Source organism: Anopheles darlingi, chromosome 2 (genome assembly GCF_943734745.1).
Source record: "Anopheles darlingi chromosome 2, idAnoDarlMG_H_01, whole genome shotgun sequence".
In the NCBI taxonomy this organism is placed as follows: domain Eukaryota; kingdom Metazoa; phylum Arthropoda; class Insecta; order Diptera; family Culicidae; genus Anopheles; species Anopheles darlingi.
The window spans coordinates 54,215,605-54,231,320 of NC_064874.1; the positions used below are offsets into that span (position 1 = coordinate 54,215,605).

The 15,716-nt window shown below is 40.3% G+C and overlaps 1 protein-coding gene across 1 annotated transcript in view; it reads right to left on the reverse strand.

Annotated features, from left to right (window-relative positions):
• Positions 1–3,736: 3,736 nt before the first annotated feature.
• The window catches only part of LOC125952671 (uncharacterized), a 47,210-nt gene continuing 35,230 nt past the window's right edge, over positions 3,737–15,716 (reverse strand). Inside the window, exon 4 of the transcript XR_007468827.1 lies at positions 3,737–5,927. The gene's annotated coding sequence lies outside the window, so the exon portion shown is untranslated. The remainder of the gene's footprint in view (positions 5,928–15,716) is intronic.

The following is a 15,716-nucleotide window of genomic DNA, read 5'->3' on the forward strand; positions in this document are numbered from 1 at the left end:
CGTTTCGAACGTTCTGTATTTTCTACGGTGTCCTTCCTTCCTTCTTTGCGCCAATGTCTACGATTGTTGGATGTTGTGGTCTCCTGGCATATAGAGAGATGAGCGTTCTGGTTTTACCGGTCATCGACGGTTTATCAGTGCGCCAAGATCAGCGCAACATATTTTCGAAACAGCACCAGAAAGCACCATAGTTGCAAGAGTGTCAGAGTCTTCCATTTGATCTTCTAGATGCTTGCGATCGGCATTCGTCAGATAATTTCCGGCAATACTTTGTTGGTGCCTTTAGCCCAACAAAAAGTAGCCACGTCACAATGAAATGTTGGTCGAGATCGCTGCTGTTTGAACGTTGCGCTCTCGACTCGGCAGCAGCTTAGAAGTGTGACTTAAGGCTACCATACCTCGCGGCCATTCTGTCCTCCAGATAAACAGCTTAGGCTCATAAAGCCCTTTGACATGCATTGTGTGGTTGAAGGCAGATTGCCCAAGGGCACCAAGGTGGATATCAAAATTTTGTTCTCAAGGTAGTAAGAAAAAAAAACATTCCAAATGGATCAGAAATAATCTGATATAGGGCACATTAAAAAAACCTTCTTATTTTTGTGTTTTTTGTAGACATCTTGTGTATCATCGAGTAACATGAATTTCATCGGATAATACTGATTAGTCAAAATATCCTGATTACTCTTCGTGTGAAAATTATGAAATCTTATCGACGGAATACATTTGACTATTCTACAAGTGATTGTAAATTTTATCTCATATACAATGTACATTAAAAATATAATGCCCCATCGTATAAGCAGACAATAAAGCAGAAATCAGAAATTTTAGAAGTAATATGTTACTGTGATACAAAGTCACGTTACAAGAGGTTGAATGTGTCAATGGAAACCAGAATGAAATTTAATGTCAATGGAAACCAGAATGTGAACCAAAATAGTTGATAATAGAAATGTATTTTCTCCATAATTGTAATCTTGCATTGCAGTTCATAATCCCGTTAAACAATTGTTGAGTGCAACCCAATGATTTAACAATGGTCAACCAAACTAACAAAGCGCGATGGCATTTAACTTCGTTGATCGTTAGGTTCGAACATTCTGAACTCTGGCGTTTATTTGCTTGTTTGTTTGTTCGATTGTTTGATTAGGAAGCAAACACCATTGGTGATCTCAGGGTGACAGTAAGCAAGCGCAGTAAAATCACATCAGACATTTCCGAAATGGATCTTTTGTTCGTACTCGTAGTTAATATTTGGAGCGGTATGCACACAATTTTTCCGTAGTTTAAAAGGATAATGTTGTTTAAAAATATTAAAAAGTGTATTATGACACTATCGATAGATGACTTAACACACCGCTAAACATATTTATTTTTCATAAAAGGAAAAAAAAACATGTCATGTAAAACAAATGTTGGTTTTTTTTCTCCAGGTCTAGGAAAGACTTTGGTTCACTATACTCCAATGCAAATGTAATATCGTATTAGGCTAACTGTATGTTGGAAAATGAATTTGAAACAGTTAAACTATTATCTATTCCCTTTTAAAGCGTCGTTAAAAGGGATAACTTTGATAATCTTTTCTGAGTTACTGAGTTTTCTTCTATTTTTATTAATATAACATTCTGTCAAAACAATGAACTAATTTCTAAGTAATTTATTCTCACAAGCATACAAATACAAATAATTATTTTGTGCAATAGGTTTCCTTGCACATAATATAAATCAAAAAGCATTCTTTCGCAAAACACTTCTCGACAAATTGATGTAAAGAGAAAATCACATTTTTTATACATATGTCTCATTACCCCTAGGTCCACTTACATTTAATTTTTCTTATGAAAAAAATGGTTTTTTACCAAGTGATCTTTTTTTTAATAGTCAACCGATATTAAATATGAGTAACAAAAAAGATTACCAGAAGGAACTCCTATGAGGAGATAAAATTTATAGAGAATAGTTATTTAGTCAAATTTAGACGGTAAGAGATAGTCATCAATGGTCCACATTGCTCAAAATCTCCCCATTTTAAAGTTCTTTCATTGCTAAACCACAATTTTTATAGTATGTTGTATTCATTCAAAGTAAAATTATATGTTCTTAGCGAGACAAACTCTCAAAATTTTCACTGAACAAGGGGTTTATAGTCGTCTTATCGTGTAGAACCTATCATTATCACGGTGATATCCGGAATGATCTGATTTAGCAAGGGTGCTCACATCTTTCGACACATATCCGCTATGCTATGCTTACCAGAAGTGAACAGATTGTGTTTTACTGCTCTCTAGATCCCATTCCTCGATAAGCCGGAAGCCGAAATCAGGAGCAAGCAATCTGTTAGCTTTTTACCATTGAGCCAGAGGCGTTGGATTGGGGCAGAGGCTTATAACCGGAAGGCAATTTTAAACAGTACATCGAAGAAGGAAGGATTTCCTTGGTACGATCCACCGTAACGACAATGATGTTTCAATTAATTGAGCAAAAATGATAATTTAATATGAAGTGACTACCAATTTAGATTGCGAAGATGATAAAGGCTGAAATACTTTGACAGGTATTGACTGCTAAAAAAGTGAAGCGAGGGTTCAAGGTACTACTTAAATAATTAAAAGAGAGGTTTGAACTCCAATTCCAACTTAAATTCAATACCTTTTAATCTGTTTTCCATCCTAGGTAGAATGTGAAGGAAGGAAGGAACAGTGTGGAACTCTTATCCACTAACCTACTCCTGCCCCTTTCCTTCACCATCCTTATACTACTGTAACCAAAAAATAAGGTTGCATTAGATTTATTTTGTAAATTCCTTAATTTTTCTTCCAAATCAATTTTTTCTTGTCTAATAGCCAGAAGCCAAATGTAACCAAGTCAGGCGCATATGGTTTTGTTTTAACGATATGAGTGAAAATTTTGGCAAAAAAGTCACAGAAAACCAACGTAGTGTGAGATGGTGCATTATCGTCATCGGCACTCGATGCTGACGCGCTTGAGATGAAAAACAACCCTCCAAATGTAATTAGCGGATATGTTTGATATGCCATTATATTACATCATTACAGCATAAAACATATTTTAAAGGCGAATTCTTTGCTTCAAAGTTTGCGGCGACATGGCGAAAAACTCTATTCTTCTTGTGTCTTCTTCTAGGAGGACTATTTTCATTTTTTACTAGGTCCAGGAATCGAATAGATGTAGCAAATTATTCTTTGAATGAAGTACAATGATTCTGGGTTCGACATATGAGTTTGATAATGATTGACACAAAAAATTACTAATTTTGAAATGTTGATAGCCTTTATTCGATTTTAATTTCCTTTTGAATTCTTTAAACAGAATAAATATTGAGGAAATCATTCGTATAGCAATAGTATTATGATATAGTTCGTTCGAATTTGTATATTATTCAAGTGAACTCGATCCTAAGAGAGATATTTGCAACATAACATTTATTTGTAACAACACTTCACAATAACAGATCAAATGCTCTCTGCTTGCATACTTTGCTTGGTGCCATACTTAAACCGATAATTTATTTCATTGCCATTTCATCTTAATCCTGCATCAGGTTTTGTATGCCACTCTGCACAACATTCGCATGCACATTGCTTATCGCCGCTGTAAGTTGAAAGGAAATTCTTTTCGACATAGCTTATTCATACGGCATTCAGAGTAAAGTGGTCTCTTTTGAAACACCGTGCCATAGAAAGACGGAAGAAAGGGTGGTGGCGAATTCAGGAAAAAGAAAATGTCATCTATCATAATGATAAACAAGAATTTATTATTTTATATAACCACTATTCCTTGGAAATGTTGCTCTTCTATCATACCGCACTTCCGCAAGTGATGACGGCAGCATCTGTTGTCTTCAATCGGACAAAACAAACATTTAAACCTTTCAACACATAATTTAAGAAACAGAATGTTCGGCCAAACCGGTCGCTCAACTCGTTTATTTCTCCGCCTAACTCCTGATCATGCAAAAACGCCCCAATGAACCTGAATAACATTGGCGTATCACTCATTTATAGCGCGTGTCAACGAATAGTGGTAAAGTGAGTCGCGCAGCAACGGTTAATTATTCAAGCTCGATATTGGAGTGAATCCTTAATGTATTTTTGCTGCCTTTCAGGTGAGTCAAGAAAAGATTCCGATTCAACAGAGCAATGAACTGCATAGCGTTTTGAATCAAAATTTCGTCAAATTCGCAAAATGGACAGTTTTTCGACAATCTCTCAATGTGCACTGCAAAGGCCAAACTAAGCCGTTGATTATTAAATCGTGCGCGACTGAAAGATTCGCGAATCACACTTACGATCCGCCAAAACTGGTCCCTGGATCTCTTCCTCCTAGTCAGGTAGTGTAAATCTCTTTGTGCTTGTATGTGTGATTGAAACCGACCGCTTAGCTTGTCTCTTGTTGGGTCTTCCCTATCTTCATCTATCGGGGCTAATACTATGCGAGACGGATCCCAATGCAGCCCATGTCCGACAAAGCATCCCCCGTAGGCACCTGCCGACTGTCACGATGCGGGTTTATTGAATTTAAATTTGCCTCATTTTACGCTTCGTGCGGGGTGTTAAGAGTAAGGTCGGAATTTCTCGCATGTCAGATAAAGTCAGATGAGGCATGCAGTCAGACTCAAAACGAATTCTGAAATTAAGAAACAAACTTCGGTTGTTTCTAAATCTTTGAGTTCTGCTGAGTGTTTTGTTTCTTTTGTTTAGAAAATTGTACTGCCTTTACCCTGCTACTTCCACCACGTTTTTTCACAATCGTATTTACAACCAGTGACCAAATGTATTCAGAAATTATATGCTAACGAATATCGAATTTTACATAAATGATCATAAAACGTTTGGAACTAGAGAAACAGGATATAGAATTGTGATTTGGAGTCAGTTCCAATGATGGATCATTCTGGATGGCACATAAAATGAGGCCAAAATGTGGTAGCTTCTGTTGATATAGCGCCCAACAAAATACCCGTTCTGTTAATCTGAAATTCGCCACAGGAGCATCCGTCTTCCATGGTTACAGCAGGCCGCGGTTGCTTCGCTGGATCGCTTTAATCAGCATAATTCATGGACTGTTAAGATGTGTTTTAAAGCAAGGTGAGGGAACGTAAGCTACACTTGCACCAATTTGGATAATGTTTTCCTCCGATCGGTACGCCGTATCGATGCTATTATTTGTTTGCATTTATGTTTGGCAGTACAATTAAATAAATCATGGTTAACTCGTTTGCAGAAGCAGTGCCTTGATGACATCTAATAGAGATTATGTTTGTTCAACTGAATTTTCTGAATGGAATACTTTTGTTCTAAAAATTTTCACATTCACATATTACCGCGGCTTACATATTTCATGTCATCCCTGTCCTATTCCAAACCGGACGCAGAGTCCTCCAAGCGTACCTTTCGGTATCAGTCTTTCGGTGCAGTTACGGCCATTTCAACCGTCACGTGTGTCATGAAACCGCACACGACCCGCTTGCACGTGTCCCAAACAATTGTATCCAATTTTCGGAATTTCCGACCATACAACCGGCAGCGCCTCTGAGAAAACCCCTTCTGCTATTTCAACACAGTGCGGCGGCAGCATAATCAAGAGAAAGATAACGGCGCGATGATGAGCGCGAATGTGTTTTGTGGACAAAATTAATGCGATTACACCGTGTTATCATTCCCCACAATAATCGTCAAAATATGGTTTGCCGAGTGGTTCAGTTTGGAGGAGAAATGACGCGTGAATCCTATGCTGAATGATTGTCCTGGCCGACAACCGATGAGTTACTTACCGGAAAATAAACAATGATAGTTTATCATCGATCCAGAAACATCGACCCAATGCCGCATCCCGGCGTGTGTCCATATTGGCAGAGTAAGCGGGTGGGAATTTCTCGCGTTCACTGATGGAAGCTAGAAATGGTCCTGTATCGATGAGAAATAATCTACATGTATTTGCTTGATATGGTTTTGTAGTATGTGTATCAGTATTTTATCATCTTTCAGAAGAAGCAAAAACGTATCATGCATGTACATAATAATGAAGTATAGAATTATTGGAAAAAATAACTTAACTGGTAAAAAAATCATAACATTGAACAGTATGTACAATATCATAAAAACATAAACAAACTTCGGGAAAATTGGGTGGTAAAATGTACAAAAAAAAAAAGAAGAATGATGCTCAATGTCTAAAGGAAATTGGAAGCCTTCTTGTAACACCATTAGTTTTACAGTTGATTTAATATCGAACCTAGAGTTTCGTGAATATTATTCATGTTGGAATTTTTTCGATTTTATTAGCTAATACATTTGGAAGGCATTCGGAATTAATGGAAGTAAAAATATAGGTTTTTCTATCAAGACCATTGTCGTGGTAGTAAGTCGTTACAAATGCGTTTTTAGGGCTCCAATTTACTACTCCTTTCCGGTATCTAATCATGTCTAGCCTGATGAAAACGAACCCTCGACTCTACCCTGAGCTTATGTGTACCGTCTTCTGCATGAGGCATGGGATAGATAAACATATATTCAGTGGTTGCACTTGACTCGATAAGCCAGTTTGACCACCGGAAACCAGTGATCCGGCAGTGCAATGCATAATAAAATCCTTAACCATTTTTAGACGATTCGTTCCACCAAATGGCATTTTTTAAATGATTCATATGAAGGCAACGACTTGGTTGGTGAGATACTTTGACCTGCCACATTTATTGCATTCGGGGTTTACCTAACTATCGGCACGAGCTCAGCAGGTTTTTACCGTTCTATCAGTTATTGTCGCGTCTGTCCAATTTCTTTTTTTATCTTTTTTTAGCTTCGTTCTTTTTCAACTGCATACTTAAGACATGTTTGATGGGCACGTGAAACCAGAAGCTAATGAAACATGTTCACCTGGACCCGATTACCGCCTTTTCAGGGTCAAAAGGTCCCTTTCATGTTCAAACTGTCCTCAGTGATAATGAAGATATGGTTTTTCCTGAAGTGTGCACAGAGTTAATGCAACTCAAGGTCTGGAGTCCTTTTTTGTGTCTTTATCCATGAGGTATGGCTTGTTTCCGGTGTTACCAGAAAATTCGTGTTTTGAACTTAACACGATATCTGTGACGAATAGTTCTTGTTTCCTTTCTTCCAATCATGAAAACGAAGCAGATATGCGTACGCTAGACTATTCACAGCTGTATGACAATGGAAGCAAAAAGATATGGCATCACTTTTCATTATCTATAAATTACATGTGGTACAGACTTACCGGAACGGACGTTTTATGTAAATATACATTTAAAAACATTTTGAATAAATTTCCTTTTCGAAATAAATTCAACTTTATGATCAAGGTCAGCAAGAATTCAACCGATTCCCAAAATAATAATTAAGAAACAAAATGAAAAACTTTTGCTATATTTATATATTACGAATCCTCCTAAAATTCTTCTGCAGCCGTCGTGCGTCCTTGACGATGGTGTGGTTCTTTAGCAAGGGACAGACTGAGGCAGGTGAATATTCATGCGCTCACCCTTAGATACCTTTGTAAAACTTTCAGAGCCCTTCTGTGTGTTTTAATTAGGCAAAAACCAACCGATCAACGAACGTGCCTTGCAAAATCTACTGTATTTTTTAGGCGTAGAAGATGAAAGCAAAGCGATGAAGAATTTGGGTCTTGAAGATGGATTATATGTAACGGCCTTGTCTTGAAGAATCTGTCGTGGCATGATTTAGTCATAAAAAAAAGTTAAAAATCAAATGTGGATAATAACCTATTAACTCCCTCCACTGCATATTACTTCTAAATCTCAAGAACTAAACTAAACTTTGTCAATCCTTCTAGCTTTGTGCGTGCGTATTCTTTGACAACAGTATAATGTAAATATATGTATGTGTGAGCCATGATTTGAAGCATATTTTACGGGATTTGCTATGAATAATGGTAGATGGTATGCATACAAACATTTATTGTTGAATAGTTAAAGAAAGAAAAGTTTGTGTGCAAACTGATCAGATTCTTCAAGTCTCGAATTCAGCCGTTCTAACGTTACTTTTTGTTCATAGATGATTTTCACGATCCGATAATCTCGATAATAGGTAATGTAATCAACTAATAACGTTACGCTTCCCCGTTCGAGCCGGGCAGTTGGGTGATACGACACACAGCCTGTTCGTTGTATGGGTAGGCCTCATAAGGCGAATCATTATACGGTGGTGTAAATCAACCCCCTAAACAGCAACACCATAGCCTGAATGGGGAAAAGGGGTACAAACAGCAACACTTGGAAGGGGGAATCTAGAAACCCACAAAAACCCCTCGAATGCCACCGATCGGTGTTCCCTCTCTTCCTATTTTTCCCCTGGGAGTCATCTTGTGCACCACAACGCTGCCGTTCCCCTGCCGGAAAGTGGACATAAAAATCAATCAATCCTGATTAAAAACACCCCAACACTCATCCACAGTGCCCAATGTGCATACTACGTCCGAAACAACAGAACACGCAGCACCACCATCGACTTGCGTAGACAAAGAATAAACAGTCATCATTTCAGGGTGCGATTTTAATCTTCAGTGCTCAGAACTTTTGGAGGACTCCAGTTAGCGTAACAGGGGATGAATGGATATAGCAAGCTGAGTTGAAAAAAAATGATCCGAACAGGACATCGAAACGACATCGACATTCGTGTGCGCCTAGATCAGTTCAAATGCATAGAACCCATGCTTTCGTCGCATTTCGATGTTTTTTTCCATTTTTTACTAGGTTGCTAGATTGCCCAGTGGTACGTTGATATCAAATCAATTGAAACCTTCAGTCCTTCGAATGATGCCTCCGGAGTGTTAGTTGAGAGGCATATGGCCATTACTGCTGAAGAGAGGTGATGTAGCAGCTACTGATTGTATCATATGTTGTAGGGAATTATCCGCAGCTGACGGCTATCTTCAGCAGGTTTTTCATCTTTTCATCATTGTGCTAGTTGCTTAACTACTATCGTAATTAATGTTACTAACTAGGGTAATGCATTTCAAGTATTTAAATATAGGCCAATCGAACAAAACAAAATTTCGCTCATTTCTTGCTGGCTTCTGCGAGCTGTATCTTAAGCGCTTGCCAATAACTGCTTAAACGTTGCTCAATCCGCAACGAGGATTACGCACAAGGCCACTTGAAGCTACTTTGAATAATTATGATTGATCACGGTACATATGGCGTAATGAACGTGATATTTTAAAATAAACTACGATCGATCGGCTTGACAATTCAAACGGCAAAAAAAGCGATTTTCACTCAAACAGATTATAGTGACTTGCAAAAGCCGTTGGTCAGGGCTCGCTTCCTGAGGTCAGAATTTGACGGAAAATATTATCCACCCTTGTCGCTTTTAGGATGATTATGTTGCTTTCTCCCTTGCTATGTTGTTTTTCTTTCGCCCTTTAACCCCAGTCACGGTTTAACAAACTAGAACCAGGCACCCCGAAACCGGATCTATGTCGAAGTGTAACCAAACTTTCAGTAAGGATGCCGAGTGGTAACAAACCAACAGCCGGTTTCGACAGCTATCACTGTGGCTGAGATCGTACGCGATTCTTCTCCGACACCATCCGGGGAGGACACACCCTATCCGCATCAGCACGATCCCTCTGCCTTAGCCTGGTACGGCGGCAATCGAACCTAAACCCCTTGTATATCCATTTGCCCGCTGTTTCGGTTGCTAGTTCTGCTAGCGACAGGCAGTGCCGATTTCCGTATGATTACAGTTATTACGGGAAAAATTTATTCATAAGCTATTGCAACCAATGATGCGGTCACATAATATTTACATTTCTCTCTCCCTTCCGCTTATGACGTGGCGGCGCCTTTCCGGTTCGTTAGGGGTTTAGTTTTTACGATCGATTGTTGAACAGCCGGGGAAGCCGCTAGTTCAGCTTCTCGTACGAGGTTTGCGCATTTGCCAGCCCTCAGAGTTGCCCTAGTGCAGGGAAATTGAAATATTAGGACATATGTTCGGTACATGAGCCTCGTCATGGTTTGCATCGAGCGAATTCATATCTGATCCGTCAAGTACGATCCTCCTCACAACTTGATTATAACTCCCGAGGCTCTAACGCATAATTCTCGCGGGATGCAGATTTCTTTTCCAGCCGAAATCCCAGCGATGTTCTAGGCTACCGGAGGGCCTTTTAAATCCACTGTTGAGAGTGATAATGTTGGCAATGGATTGGTCATGTGTTACGGTGTAAGGAGTTTGACACCATCTCACGTCCCTTCTGTTGCGCTAGTATTCACTTTATCTATTAACAGATGGCTCTGACGGCTACATCCACTTTACTGAAAATGTAGCATGTATTTTACGGTTATCACTTTTTTATTGCATTTCAATTGTAAAATCAGAAGATTTAGTACCGAAGTCTGCCATTTATGTCGCGAATTAAAATTTTCATTCGGAAATTTAATCCACGTACAAAAGCTAATTTCTGTTTATCTTGCAACACCTTCGGTTAATTGAACGACTATTGATAGACATTTCCGCCTCGAATATTGATTTCAAACTGAAGACCATCATTACGACCACCAACCGCATTTGAACCGGAAGCGAGTTTGACACAATATTGTGCCGATGAATTTAAACGGACCTGAAACGGAATTCTTTTTCATACCAAGTTGAGCTGCTTCCGGGCACATGGTTCATTCGGTCCCGTGCTTCCGGTCAGCGGGCTGAAACCATCCGATTATCATAAATTATGTGGTCAGCTGGCAGAGTGCCGATTTGCGTGTCTGGAATCAATACACCGGCAATATGAATCATCAACTTGGGCGACTTTCCCCCGAATGCTTACGTCGTCATTGTCGTTGTCGCCATCGTGGCCGGTAACGCATCCTTCTCGGCAACGGGCGATTGAATTCCTAGCAAGGCGCATCCCCCGACATGTTAGCGGCCCTCGAAAACGAATCGGCCCCCGGGACGGCTGATTTCCTTGTGATGACGTGCCATGTGCATAGCATGCTCAGTTGTAGATCGGATCGCACTGCTGTCGTATAGTGTTCGAGGTGAGGCCACCGAATCCGACCGGATATGCCTCCATTATACGCCTAGATGGCACGCAATACACCACTATCCTCTAGCTTATGAGCACCCTGAAACGCCAATGGTCAGAATATCGCGATGGTCCCTGCTAGATTGAAAGTCATCAGAAGCGTGAGGCCATGATACAACCTAGTCATCCCCCACATTATCAGCAATGAACGCATCACGAACCGCTGGACAGAGTCAATCAGTCAAAGTTTACCGCATGGGGTGAATTCATGCTCGGACTCATCTAATGACAGTGATCATGACGTTTGATAATCGTTTCTGAATGTATTTGAATTAGCACATTAAAAATTGTGTTATTCAAAACACAAAATAATTCCTTTCGCTTTTTAAGACGCATTGCTCTGCAAAATCATAGCAATGCATTGTTTAACAGTGTTTGGATGTAAACTAATATGTCAACAAAAGTACACTATACTCGTCAAACAACAGATACGGTGATATCAATCGAATCGATCAACTAATCAACAAACGTTACGCAAATGAACGCACTGCATCCGAATCTTCTAAGGCAAACTTAACAACGAAAATACTGTGCATGGTAAAACAAGTCAGGCTGCATCGCTGTTTCGCATATAATAGATGACTTTACGCAGCATATTTAGGTGAATGAACTGGAACTGGCGGCAGTGGAACGGCAATGATAAGGATTGTATTGACCAGGGGTGAAACAGCATCAGCGTTCAGTAGCAAAGGCTGACACTTTGTGTTGGTTCGCTCCTCTAGGCAACATTCGATACACAGAACCATTTACATGTACGTTTAAAGTGCATAGCTTGGGTCATTCAATATAACAGCTTTCGGTGGCAAAGCACAAGGCCAAAAAGTGAAATAGGGTCAGCGGGCTTAGGGTACTGTTGGAGTAGAGTGTGGTTAAGCTACAGAGGGAAAGGTGTTTGTTCCCATGTGCGCTGCTCTTCTAGTTGACTTGCCAAAAAGGGTCAAAAGAGGAAAATTTCTGATTTCAGCCTATCTATCATACATCCTTGACCGGCAAAGCCATCCGACTGGCCAGGTTTTGATTACCATTGCCATGACCCATTGAATAATGTCTATGTAAATACATACCAAAACACAATAAGCCTAGGTGGTGTTATGTTTTCGAAATCGTCGATCTGAACACGAGATCGAGGGTGAAATATATCTTGATCACGTTCATCAACGTAGCAAAGCTTGTCAATGTAATACGAGCCATTTTCAATTGTCATCCGATGGCCATTTTCAGTTACGGTGAATGGTTTACAATTGTGGCTATACTTTCCCAACAATTACTATTACATTACTATGCAGTAGTTAATGCTGTATAACATCTTTAGTCACACCCACCACACAAATTAAACGGAGATTCGTAAATTAGTCTCGAACAAAATAAGAGAAGCCGCGTGGCGTTGTGAATATTCGACAACCTGTGAAAAACGCACGATTATCCGTTATCTAAGAAGCTTTTCATAGAATCCAAATGTACTGAGTGACTCATCTCTGTTTGGTCGTAAAAGATACTGAGGCGGCATTCAAAGTATAAGGCTGCATCAAAGGTTGGCCACTTAACTGTTTGGGAAACATAAAACATGCCGGCAGTACATGTTGAAGTATCAACAGCAAAAAGAACGGAAGGCAAAGAGAAGAGGTTTCGTCGCTTGTCATCCGTTCTGTTCAACTTTATTTCCGAATGCAAGTGTAGTTTTCGGTCTCCAGCTGCAGTAGATTGCCGGCTGCTTGTTTCAAAACCGGTGCAACGAGGCCCTGGACCCTAAGTGGTGTTGGACTGCATGTCTATGCTGTACTCCGACCAATATTACGGTCTGCTGATATTCCCGGCCTCTTGCCCCTAGAACAGAACCGTAAATACCAATTGTCGAGGCGTTGTAGCAGACTACTTGTATTGAATCCTACATCCTTTCAGAGATCGTTCAAGTGGTTAAGGATTCTTTTACAACCCAGTAGGCGCCAGAACACGTTGGGCCTTTGTTGACAGCTTGCAGTACGAGAACTGTCGGGTAAAGAGGACTGTTTAACATGATGCACAATCGTTTATCCATCCAATCTTTATTTGTTTGAACGACCTATCGTCATTCAAAAGGACACATCAGCTTTGTTAAAAATTAAAATTGGCGAAAAACAAAAATGTAAAATAAAACATTAAGAATCAAACATGCTAAAGACTTGTTATGATATGACAACTAATAGACCACGACGTTAGAGCAAGAAATAAATAACGGAACAAGAAAAGCAAGAGAATATCCAGTAGCATTATAATACACAACCAGTTCACACGTAAACCACATTACACCACGGCTCACAGTAGGGTGCAATGTTAACCACATACCAGAATTTGTACTTTTTGAAATCATAGCCATTTGGCGGTTCTTGCACTAAAAGCAGACTCTCGCATGATTTAAGCAAAACAGCAGCGTCAGAACACCAAACATTCCTCAGACATCTCGTCACCAATGTTATCGCTCGGCACAGCTGCATTCTTCACATACCTCCGCCATAAGGTCGGGTCGTCGCGACAGAGAGAATTGTGATCCTCCTTGGAACCACGGAGCGCAAAGATAAAACTGGCGCCCAGAATAATCGTAATCACCGTAATATCAACGCAACCCATTCGCTTTCTATGGTTTGATCCGCTGGCACCATTAGTGTTATTGTTTTTAATAGTCCCGCCGTCGCTGAACGGTCATCCAGTATCTCGTTCTTACAACTACTCATCACATGGAGGATGCTTCGGGCGGCGTGGAAGCACAGTCGCTTATCATCTTTGACATGAGGGGTAGAGCTGTTGTGTGAGGTTCACCTGGCTCAGCATTTGGCCTTACCATCGAAGCAGCTTAGCCATGAATTCTGTCTGCGGTTGTTCCGGTCATTTCGTTGCTACTCTTTCTCTTGTCTTCTTTCATGGATGCGTGTTCCTCAGATTAAGATGAGGCGCCAGTGTGTCACCGAATACAAATCCGACTCAAGCGATTATCAAAAGCGAAAGTTTTACGATCAATACCTTCAGTGTCCAACGCATGGTCAAGTGCATACGGATTCTTAGTGGACCCAGTCCCACAATCTTAGCTTAATGCATCTTCTATTGTCTTGTTTTAATAGAATCTGATTTATTTCAATGCTTCATACGAATCATTCTTTAGGCATACCTTTCAGTTGACTCACGTTGCAAAGATATCGTAGCATTTTTTAGGGAGGGGTATCTTTTCGAATGCCCATGATTTTTCTCTTAATGAAAGGGAAATGATATACTGATGGTAAATTTTAATGCCTAATGCCATAACAATAATTTGATAATTGAGGGACCACTAGTCCACGTAAGATCGAGAAACATAATGTAAAATGCTGATTTGAGTGGATAACAATCGACAGATTTCGAAATACCCACACACACCCAACAAGCATGGTGCGTTCTAATAGAAAACATGAAACCCACGCTTTGTCCGTAAACCAGCGGTAATTTCATATGCGGTTATGTTCCGTCAACGGATTACCATTTCAAGGATATCGAGCTAACAAAAAGCACATGCCGGTCAACCTTGGAATGTAAATCAAGTGGAAGGAAATGCATCCATGAAATACTGCTTGCCTCAACAAAATGAAGTACAAAAAACATCATAGTTCCTCTCAACGCATTACGTGCTTACGTGAGATATCACATTCGGTTGCAACATTTCTTATTACAGCGTATAAGCATAGATCGGAAAATGACTTTCTTACTCATTTTGTGCAGCGGTTGGCTTCCCACCAACCGCTTCCTGGGTACTTGACCCTGTCTAGCATTGTGTAAGGAAAACGACAAAACAATTCCGGAGTCATAAAACGTTTAATAAAATCCCTCTACAGATCCGGTTTGATCCCTCCCTGCCGAAGGACGGAAGTAACGAAACGAACCCTGACGACTGATGCTCAAATATGTTTCTCGCTGAAAGAACTATTACTCGGGCAGTCTATCGATACAGAAGTTCCCTAGGTAAACGAAATCACAAAATCCTCGACTAGCAGAACACAAAGCTAAAAGCGAAAGGCAAAACATGCTAAAGATAACCAGCAAAAAGAGCCAACGACCGTAGCCACAGCTTAGCAGCCAAGACACCGTAGATCTGGAGCTCGGTTTTAGAGGTAAAAATATGTGCTTCCATTGCTATTTTCCTTAGTTCTTACCTCAACGTTCCAGGGGCTTCGGCTCTGTATGGGGTAGACCGTTGTTGTGAGACGATCTTAGAAACATGAATGTCGTGAGTGGCGCCTGGTGTCCCGTTGCAACCTAAAGGCAATGCGAGTGTCGCCACTGACTCTGTAAAGCACCCGCAACTTCTCTTCCTTTTGCTGCAATACGCAAATTTCGAGGTGGTCAATGGGGTCGTCGCCAGTTCAGGGTCACCATGTCTGGACAACGACATTAATGTGATGATAATATTTACTTTTAACATAAACATATTATAGGGCCCAGTCAAAGTTACACAGTGGTACGGACTCAGGTACTCAACCGGATACGGAGAAGCACTGTACTGAACACCGGGATATATGGCTTGTATCAGTTGGCTTCCAGGGACAGTTTGACGGATGTAAGAATGCAGTTCCTGTGGTGGTGTGGTGTCCCTGTGGTCTGTGCTCAAGCAAGTGAATCTTTAAGTACCGGCT